Consider the following 10,976-nt stretch of genomic DNA (forward strand, 5'->3'; position numbering starts at 1 on the left):
GCAGTATACAGCGCAGAGCCACGCAGTATACAGCACAGAGCCACGTAGTTATACTGCCCAGTCACGTAGTATATTGTCCAGTCACATAGTATACTGCATATCCCTGTTAAAAAAAAAAAAGAATTAAAATAAAAAAGTTACATACTCACCTCCTGGAGCGGCCGGTATCTGATGGTTGTTGCACCTCCTAGAGCGGCCGGTACACGATGCTTGTTGCACCTGGAGTGGCCGGTACCCGATGCTTGTTGCGCGCTCCGGTCCCAAGAGTGCATTGCGGTCTCACGAGATGATGACGTAGCGGTGTTGTGAGACAGAAAGACGGAAGTGCCCTTAGACAATTATATAGTAGATTACCCCGCTCACCAAATCGGACCCCGAGGGGCCCGGCTCACCAAATCAGACCCAGAGTGACCCCGCCCCCTAAATCAGTCCCAGAGTGACCCCGCCCACCAAATCGGACCCAGAGTGGCTCCGCCCACCAAATCGGACCCAGAGTGACCCCTTCCACCAAATCAGACCCAGAGTGACCCCTTCCACCAAATCGGACCCAGAGTGACCCCTTCCACCAAATCAGGCCCAGAGTGACCCCGCCCACCAAATCGGACCCAGAGTGACCCCACCCACCAAATCGGACCCTGAGGTGCCCAGCCCACCAAATCAGACCCTGAGGTGCCCAGCCCACCAAATCGGACCGAGTGACCCCACCCACCAAATTGGTCCCTAAGGTGCCCCGCCCACCAAATCGGACCCAGAGTGGCTCCGCCCACCGAATCGGACCCAGAGTGGCCGCGCCCACAGAATCGGACCAAAAGTGACCCCGCCCACCGAATCGGACCTAGATTTACCCCGCCCACAAAATCAGACCCAGATTGACCCAACCCACCAAATCGGACCGCCTGAGGGGCACCCAAGTGTGAAAGTCTTGCAGGGGCAGCCCGGGCACCATTCCAAAGCACTATCTGTAGTTCCTTCAGGAAATACCCATCTAGTTATTATTATTATTTATTATAGCGCCATTTATTCCATGGCGCTTTACATGTGAGGAGGGGTATACATAATAAAAACAAGTACAATAATCTTGAACAATACAATCCTACTGACAGACGCCCTTAAACCTCCTTACCCCCGAAGGTGGTTTGCATGTTAATGACCAGGCCAATTTTTATAATTCTGACCACTGTCACTTTATGTGGTTATAAATCTAAGGCTGTGTGCACATGCTCCGGATTTTTTTCGCTATAAAAACGTGATAAAACCGCGAAAAAAAACGCATCCGTTAAGCATCCTATTAACAGAATGCAATCCGCAATTTTTGTGCATATGTTGCGTTTTTTTCCTGCGAAAAAAACGCATCGTGGTAAAAAACGAAGCATGTTCATTAATTTGGGGGATTTTTAGCAGATTTCCCACTATTTAATGCATTGGGAAGCTCCGGAAAAAAAACGCGAGAAAATATGCATGCCGTTTTCCTGCAGAAAAAGTCCGCTTTTGTTTTGGAAATTTCTGCAAAGAATCCTGGCGTGTGCACATAGCCTTAAATGCTTCAAAAGATCCCAGTGATTCTGAGAATGTTTTTTCGTGACATTTTACTTCATGATAGTGGTATGACTTGCGTTTGTGAAAAAAGCATAAATTTGGCAAAAAGTTTGCAATTTTACGACTTTGAATTTTTATGCCCTTAAACCAAAGATATGTCACACAAAATAGTTAATAAATAACATTTCCCACATGTCTACTTTACATTAGCACAATTTTAGAAACATTTTTGTTTTTTAAGGAAGTTATAAGGGTTAAAAGTTGACCAGTGATAACTCATTTTTCCAGCAAAATTTACAAAACCACCTTTTTTTTTTTTTTTTTTTTAAAGAGACCACCTTACATGTGAAGTCACTTTGAGGGGTCTAAATGATAGAAGATACCCAAAAGTGACACCATTCAAGGTGCTCAAAACTACATTCAAGAAGTTTATTAATCCTTCAGGTGCATTACAGGAATTTTTGGAATGTGGAAAAAAAATGAACATTTAACTTTTTTTTCACAAAATTTTTTACTTCAGATCCATTTTTTTTTAAATTTTGACAAGGGTAACAGGAAAAAATGGACCCTAAAAGTTATTGTGCAATTTCTCCCGAGTACGCTGATACCCAATTTGAAGGAGAAAACTACTGTTTGGGTGCACGGCAGGGCTCGGAAGGGAAGGAGAGCCATTTGACTTTTTGAATGTAAAATTTCCAGGAATCATTAGCCGTCATGTCACATTTAGAAAACCCCTGATGTGCCTAAACAGTGGAAACCCCCCAGGGAACCTATCTAGATGTGTGGTGAGCACCTTGAACCCCCAGGTGCTTCGAAGAAGTTTATAACGTTGAGCTGTGAAAATAAAAAAAATAAATAAATCACATTTTCCTCATAATGTTATTTTAGCCCCAAATTTTGCATTTTCATAATGGTAACAAGAGAATTTGCACCATACAATTTGTAGTGCAATTTCTCCTGAGTACACCGATACCCCATATGTGGGGGAATACGACTTGTGTCTATGCTGCAGAAGGGTTTATTTTTCACTATATACATATAATATTCTTTATGTAAACCAGGGGGCAGGTCAGTGAGGGATCAGTGACCTGTCAGCAGGTTGCATTATGAATAGCTAATAAGAGCACCACATGAAGACCCCCCCCCCCTTTATCACCACCACCACAGTCCCGCCCCGGGGCACAAGCATATCATTAAAGGGGTTGTCCACTACTTTCAATTAACCCCCCAATGTATCCTCCCGGGGCCCCAAATGAATTTTGTAAATACTTTATGTTGGCGTTTTAGCCTGTGAGGGGCGCTATGCCGGCGGCTGAGTCCGGGTCACTTGACCCCCAGGCTGCAGCTGCCGCTAATTTCCGCCAACGTCACGTCAATTTCCAGACTCTGGAAATTGACGTGACGTCATCAGTAGGAGTGACCCAGCCTCCACAGACAGCGGTCACTCATCAAGAGTGACTGGGCTGTGGGCGGCGCTGGGGTCTGCCTGCGGGGCTGTGCTGCGAGGGGCGGTCTGCTGGCTGTGCGGCCGGTGCGTGAGGGGGGGAGGGGGTCTGCAGGCCGCGCTGGGATCTGCTGGCAGCGCTGGGATCTGCTGGCAGCGCTGGGATGGGCGGAGCTGTGCTGGGATGGGTGGGGCTGTGCGGCCGTTGCTGGAATCTGTGTGCGGGGGGGTCTGCGCGGTGGGTCTGCGGGTGGCGCTGGGATCTGCTGGCGGCGCAGGGACATGAGGGCAGGGCGGGGGGTCATTGGTGTGTGTGTGTGTCTGTGTGCAGGCATCGTCCGATGGGACTACAAGTCCCATCGGGCTATGCCTGCTACAGTGACAGTGAGTGACACATTAGCCAATGATGGGACAGTAGTAGTCCCATCATCCGGCTAATGTGTTGAATGTAAAAACAAAAACACATACACATATACAGTACATACTTTACACACATACAACATGCGACATACAACATACAGCAAGCAAAATGCGACATATAAAATGCACCATGCGACATGCAAGATGCGACATGCAACATGCACCATGTACTTACAACATGAAACATGCGACATACAACATACAGTACATACAGTACATACATACATATAGACATGCAGTACATATAACAGAGTACATCGCCATCACCTTGATCCCCGAAGCCAGTGTCACCTGCAAAAAATATTAAAATAACAAACACTATACTCCCTGATCCGCAGATATTCAATTAAAAGGAGTGTCCCACGACGATCTCCCGTGGAGAGCAGCAGCATCAGCTGATGCGAACCGCTCTCCAGGGGCTCCAGGAATACAATGACGGAAGGTATCCTGCCGCACTGTATTCCTCCGCCCCAGTGAGAAATAGTCCCTAGTCTCACTTGTGGCACTGCTGTGAGAGAAAATTCCCACGCAGCATTGCCATAAAGTGAGACCCTGAACTCAGGTAACCTCTTCAGTGATACACAGCAGGAGCCATTGTCTCCTATCAGTGTGTCACTGAAGGTCCATAGAGCAGTGACATCACCCGATGTCACTGTTCTATAGGGGAGATCGTCGTGGGACACTCGTTATTAATTGGACTACGGCGGACAGGTAGTATACGGTTGGTTTATTATTTTAATTTTTTGCAGGCGATCGAGTATTGTAAGTATGGTTAAATTAAGAATATTAAAATACTTTTTTCTGGCTGTCTAATTTTTTTTTTAACCCTTTCACTACTATAGGATTCATAATGGATAGGCGTCTCATTGACGCCTCTCCATTATTAACCAGGCTTAATGTCACCTTACAAAAGCAAGGTGACATTAACCCCTTATTACCCCATATCCCACCGCTACAGGGGAGTGGGAGAAGAGGGGCTAAGTGCCGGAATTGGCATATCTTACAGATACGCCATTTCTGGGGCGGCTGCGAGCTGGTATTTGCAGCCGGGGGGGGGGGCAATATCCATGGCCCCTCTCTAGGCTATGAATATCAGCCCGCAGCTGTCTGCATAGGCCTTTCTGGCTATAAAAAATATAGGGGGACCCCGCGTCATTTTTTGGGGGGAGTCCCCCTATTTTAATAGCCAGTAAAGGCTAAGCAGACAGCTGCGGGCTGATATTCATAGCCTGGGAGGGGCCATGGGTATTAACCCCTTCCCAGGCCGTCGGCTTTCCCCCTCTGGCGCAGAATTTTTTATTTTTTTTTTAACTGAAACATATTGTTCATTAACCCCTTTCTGCCAGCTGACGGAATAGTACGTCAGCTGGCAGTATCCCCCGCTTTGAGGTGCGCTCCGGCGGTGAGCCCACTTCAAAGCCGCAACATGTCAGCTGTTTTCAATTTTAAAAAAAATGTACATGATCGCTAAACGGCGTAGCGAGAAAAAAAAATCAAAAGCCAAAATTATGTTTTTTTGGTCGCCGCGACATTGCATTAAAATGCAATAACGGGCGATGAAAAGAAAACATCTGCACAAAAGTGGTATAATTAAAAACGTCAGCTCGGCACTCAAAAAATTAGCCCTCACCCAACCCGATATCTCAGAAAATATAGACGCTACGGGTATCGGAAAATGGCGCAATTATTATTATTATTTTTTTAGCAAAGTTTGGAAATTTTTTTTCACCACTTAGATAAAAAAAGAACCTAGACATGTTTGGTGTCTATGAACTCGTAATTACCTGGAGAATCATAATGGCAGGTCAGTCAGGTTTAGGCTGTGTGCACACGTTGCAGATTTGGGTGCAGAATTTTCTGCACAAAATCTGCATCTCCTGGCAGAAAACGCAGCTGCGATTTTGATGCTTTTGTTGCACGGTTTTGATGCGTTCTTTGCCTTTTGCGCAGTTTTGATGCAGTTTTTGGTGCGGTTTTTGCGCAGTTTTGATGCAGTTTTTGGTGCCGTTTTGATGCGGTTTTTTATTCGTTTTTGGTGCGGTTTTTGAAAGCTAAATAAAGATGTATTATTGAACAAAAAAAGATTTGTGATGTCATTAATGTCCAACCTCCTCTTTTACATTTGTCCAACCCACACTCAATTACACACACAGATAGACAGATAGATGATAGATATGGATAGACAGATCTACATATAGATAGATCTATAGATGCATACATCTATCTATTCATATATCTATCGATATAACTGGATAGATATATCTATTGATAGATGTATGGATAGTGTAGGGTGCGTGTCCACTGTCCGGATTACATCCGGATTAGCTGCAGATTGGATGCTGCATACTTGTAGTCCCATCGGATGATGCCTGCACACACACACCCCCAAAGACCCCTTGCACAGACCCGCACAAAACCTGACAGCCCCGCACACACCCGAACAGCCCGCAGACCCCGCCTGCACACACATACACGCACACAGTCACCACCCACACACTTCCCTCCTCCCGAACTGCAGCGTTTCTCTGACCCACATCCGCAGCAAAACAGCAGATCTTTTTTACATCTGCGGTTTTGCTGCAGATGTGCCTGACTCAATGCAAGTCTATGGGTGCAGAAACACTGCAGTTTCGCACAAAAGAAGTGACATGCTGCAGAAAAAAAAGCTGCGTTTCGGTGCTGCTATTTCCGCAGCATGTGCACAACAAGTCTGCGACTCCCATAAACTTACATTGGTTGTGCACTACACTGCGGATTTGATGCAGTTCTGTGTGGCAAAAAACCCTGCGGATCTGCAATCAAATCCGCAACGTGTGCACAGCCTTAGCATTTAGTGAACCTAGTAAAAAAGCCAAGCAAAAAACAAGTGTGGGATTGCACTTTTTTTGCAATTTCATAGCACTTTGAATTTTTTTCACATTTTCTGTTGCACGACATGGTAAAACCAATGATGTCGTTCAAAAGTAGAACTTGTCCGGCAAAAGATAAGCCTTCACATGGCCATATTGATGGAAAAATTATGGCTCTGGAAAGAAGGGGAGCGATAAACGAAAAAAAGCTCCAGGGGTGAAGGGGTTTAGAAACATGGATATGGACATATCTATGGAAATAGAGATATACATACATCTCTGTATGTATGTATCTATCTATTATCCATCTATCCTCCCGACTTCCCAGCCCTCCACCTCCAAAACCAACTTCTCCACCATTACAGAAGATCAACTCTCCACTCTACTCTCAAGATCGCATCTCACCACCTGTGCACTTGACCCGCTCCCATCCCACTTCATCCAAAACCTCACCTCAGTCTTCATCCCAACCCTTTGAAAACCCGCAGAGGAATCCGCAGAAGAAACCGCGAGAAAATCCGCAGTAAAAACCGCAGTGGTTTTGCACTGCGGATTTTCCAAATCCGCTGCGGAAAAATCCACAGCAGAATCCGCAGCGTGTGCACATACCCTTATGCCGCCAAACTACTGGAACACGTCTACCTTGAACTGTCCTCCCATCTCTCTTCTTGCTCCCTCTTTGACAGCTTACAATCTGGCTTCCAGTCACACCATTCCACTGAAACTGCCCTAACTAAGGTCACCAATGACCTCTTAACCGCCAAGAGCAAGCGACACTACTCTGTCCTCCTCCTCCTCGACCTGTCGGCTGCCATTGACACAGTGGAACATTCCCTATTATTACAGACCCTCTCATCCCTTGGTATCACAGACTTGGCCCTATCCTGGATCTCATCATACCTAACAGACCGGACATTCAGCGTCTCCCACTCACAGACCACCTCCTCACCTCGCCCCCTATCTGTCGGAGTCCCACAAGGTTCAGTCCTTGGGCCCCTACTCTTCTCCCTTTACGCCTTTGGCCTGGGACAACTCATAGAATCTCATGGCTTTCAGTATCACCTCTATGCTGATGACACACAGATCTACATCTCTGGACCAGATATCACCTCCCTACTAACCAGAATCCCTCAATGTCTGTCCACTATTTCATCCTTCTACTCCGCTAGATTTCTGAAACTTAACATGGACAAAACAGAATTCATCATCATTCCCCCATCTCACGCGACCCCCCCAACGAACCTATCCATTACAGTAAATGGCTGCCCACTCTCCCCAGTCCCACAAGCTCGCTGCCTCGGGGTAACCCTTGACGCTGATCTCTCCTTCAAACCACATATCCAAGCCCTTTCCATTTCCTGCCGACTTCAACTCAAAAATATTTCACGAATCCGTACATTCCTCAACTAAGAATCTGCAAAAACCCTAGTCCATGCCCTCATCATCTCTCGCCTTGACTACTGTAACCTCCTGCTCTGTGGCCTTCCCTCTAACACCCTCGCACCCCTCCAATCTATTCTAAACTCTGCTGCCCGACTAATCCACCTGTCCCCCCGCTATTCCCCGGCCTCTCCCCTCTGTCAATCCCTTCACTGGCTCCCCATTGCCCAGAGACTCCACTACAAAACCCTAACCATGACGTACAAAACCATCCACAACCTGTCTCCTCCATACATCTGTGACCTTGTCCCCCGGTACTTTCCTACACGCAACCTCCGATCCTCACAAGATCTCCTTCTCTACTCCCCTCTTATCTCCTCTTCCCACAATCTTATACAAGATTTCTCTCGCGTATCACCCCTACTCTGGAACTCTCTACCACAACACATCAGACTCTCGCCTACCATCGAAACCTTCAAAAAGAGCCTGAAGACCCACCTCTTCCGACAAGCCTACAACCTGCAGTAACCACCGATCGACCAAACCGCTGCATGACCAGCTCTATCCTCACCTACTGTATTCTCACACATCCCTTGTAGATTGTGAGCCTTCGAGGGCAGGGTCCTCTCTCGTCCTGTACCAGTTATGACTTGTATTGTTTAAGATTATTGTACTTGTTTTTATTATGTATACTCCTCCTCACATGTAAAGCGCCATGGAATAAATGGCGCTATAACAATAAATAATAATAATAATCTATCTGTAATGGAGTGTGGGTTGGACAAATGCAAAAAAAAAAAAAAAAGAGGAGGTTGGACAGAAATGACATCACAAATCTTTTTGAAGATAGAGGAGGGAGGGATTTGGGTGTGTTTTGGAGTGGGTATGCTAGGTTTGGGCTTAGAGGCCAGTGCAATGCATCATGGAACTTGTAGTATTAGAGCACAATAAGTCAGGAGAAAGGAAGTTAACCCCATGAGAGCTGAATCCAGCACTGAAGATGTGCTGCTACAGCATGATAAAAGGTAATATTGCTAAAATAAACACAGTGGATGTTTTCAGTGGCACATAATAGCAAGATTTATGAAAAAAAAAAAAGTTATTGTAGTGGACAAGTTCTTTAACTGAAAACTACAAATACAGATTAAAGAGAACCTGTCACCAGGTTTGGCCGATAAGAGATACTGCCATCACCTTTCAGGGCTGATATACAGCATTCTATAATGCCCCCAACCAGACCTGCAAGAGAAGGAAAATAACTTTTATTATACTCACTTGCGGGTTGGTCCGGTCCGATGGGTGTCGCTGCTTTTGATCTGGTGCCTCCCATCTAATTACGATTCCCCGTCCCCGTCCTTGCTTCGTGTGGATGATGTGTCCCTTCGTCATCCACACAGTCTCCTCGGCAAAGCGACACCCACTGGATCGGATCTCCCCACAAGTATAATAAAAGTTATTTTCTCTTGCAGGTCGGGTTGGGGGCAGATATGCAGCATTATAGAATACTGCAGATAAGCCCTGAACGGTGATAGCTGTATCTCTTATCAGCCAAACCTGGTGACAGGTTCCCTTTAAACAACAACCACAAGACGGATTTCATCAACCAAGGTAACATTGTAATCAGTATAACGGCGCTGACCTGACACTGTCTGTAGGTTACTGTGCTAAATCTTGCTGACAGGTTCCCTTTAAGAACAGGAAGCCAGCTGTCAATCTGCATGAGGCCCCCTCCAGGAACAGACTGGAAGAGGATCAGCTGCTCTGTTGAAGTGAGGTCACATGAGGCAGTAGAATCGCTGGCTGGAGTGGTCTGAGACCGTTCAGACACGGCAGAGATCGGTGACGGGCAAAACGGGCAAAAAGTTACCTCATAATAAAAAAAAGTCCAAGATTTAACCTCTGAAGTACAATATGATAAGAAACAGTACTTACATACCTACAGAGACAGAAAACAAAGTTATGGCTCCTCAAATGTGACAATAAAAAGCTGCTTTACCCTGAGGAACATAAACCGATAATCTTTTTGTTGGGAAGAGCTCAGCATTTTAGAGCTGCACAGCCAAGGAAGCTGCTGCACCGTCCATAACTTACCCTAAGCCACGTATGAAAAGGCAACTGGTTCTATCACTATGGAAAGAGCTGACAACCCAGAATAGTATGCCGGAGGTAAGAAGGCGCCAATATACGGAGTGTAAGTGGCGTCACCACAGCCAGGTGCAGAGAATACACGGAGTGTAAGTGGCGTCACCACAGCCAGGTGCAGAGAATACACGGAGTGTAAGTGGCGTCACCACAGCCAGGTACCGAGGAGCGCGGGCTCACCGGCAGCTGTGTCACGTGCCCGGGCTGTGATACTCAGCGCCGACAACGGCCGCCTCCTGCCTCCATAGCGTTCTGTTCCCTTGGTTTCCCAACCGTCCTTTCAGAGCCCGCCCCCTGGTTTCCTGGTGACATCCCACTGCAGTGTTCCCCTTCCGCTCCTCCTCCCAGTGCACTGCATTCTGCCGTTCCGTCTCCCCTCCTCAGTGTGCGTCCTGCCAGCGTTCCTCCCCCTTTCCCGTTCAGTGTCCATCCTGCCCCTCTTCATTCCTCTCTCCCCCTGTGCATTGTGCCAGCCTTCCTCCCCACCACTCCTCCTCAGTGTGCATCGCCATCCTGCCCCTCTTCATTCCTCTCTCCATCCCCCTTCTCATTGTGCATTCAACAAACCTCTCTTCCTTCCTCCTCCCCTCCTCAGTGTGCATCCTGCCAGCCTCCCTTCCTCCCCTCTCCTCAGTGTGTATCCTGCTAGTTTCCCCCCTTCAGTGTGCATCCTTCCACCCTTCTTGCCTGCCCTCCCAGTGTGCATCTTAACATAACAGCCTCCCCTCAGTGTGCATCCTGCCAGCCTTCCTTCCTCACTCCCCCCTCAGTGTGCATCCTGCCAGCCTTCCTCCCCCCTCAGTGTGCATCCTGCCAGCCTTCCATCCTCCCCCCCTCATTGTGCATCCTGCCAGCCTTCCTTCCTCACTCCCCCCTCAGTGTGCATCCTGCCAGCCTTCCTCCCCCCTCAGTGTGCATCCTGCCAGCCTTCCATCCTCCCCCCCTCATTGTGCATCCTGCCAGCCTTCCTTCCTCACTCCCCCCCCGCAGTGTGCATCCTGCCAGCCTTCTTTCCTCACTCCCTCAGTGTGCATCCTGCCAACCTTCCTACCTCCCCCACCTTAGTGTGCATCCTGCCAGCCTTCCTTCCTCCCCTCTCCTCAGTGTGTAGCCTCCCAGTCTCCCCCCCCCCCCCTCAGTGTGCATCCTAACAGCCTCCCCTCCTCAGTGTGCATCCTGCCACCCTTCCTGTTGTGAATTCTGCT

The 10,976-nt window shown here is 47.6% G+C and overlaps 1 protein-coding gene across 5 annotated transcripts in view; it reads right to left on the bottom strand.

The window, feature by feature from the left end:
• Positions 1–10,268, bottom strand: part of CEP78 (centrosomal protein 78) — a 167,503-nt gene extending 157,235 nt beyond the window's left edge. The window contains exon 1 of one of the 5 annotated variants that reach the window (XM_077249007.1): positions 9,721–10,268. The gene's annotated coding sequence lies outside the window, so the exon portion shown is untranslated. Of the gene's footprint in view, positions 1–9,268; positions 9,286–9,720 lie in introns of those variants that run through there. The other 4 variants (XM_077249008.1, XM_077249005.1, XM_077249004.1 and 1 more) reach the window with 4 other exon arrangements.
• Positions 10,269–10,976: the final 708 nt, after the last annotated feature.

The sequence above is a fragment of the Ranitomeya variabilis genome, chromosome 1 (assembly GCF_051348905.1).
Source record: "Ranitomeya variabilis isolate aRanVar5 chromosome 1, aRanVar5.hap1, whole genome shotgun sequence".
In the NCBI taxonomy this organism is placed as follows: Eukaryota; Metazoa; Chordata; class Amphibia; order Anura; family Dendrobatidae; genus Ranitomeya; species Ranitomeya variabilis.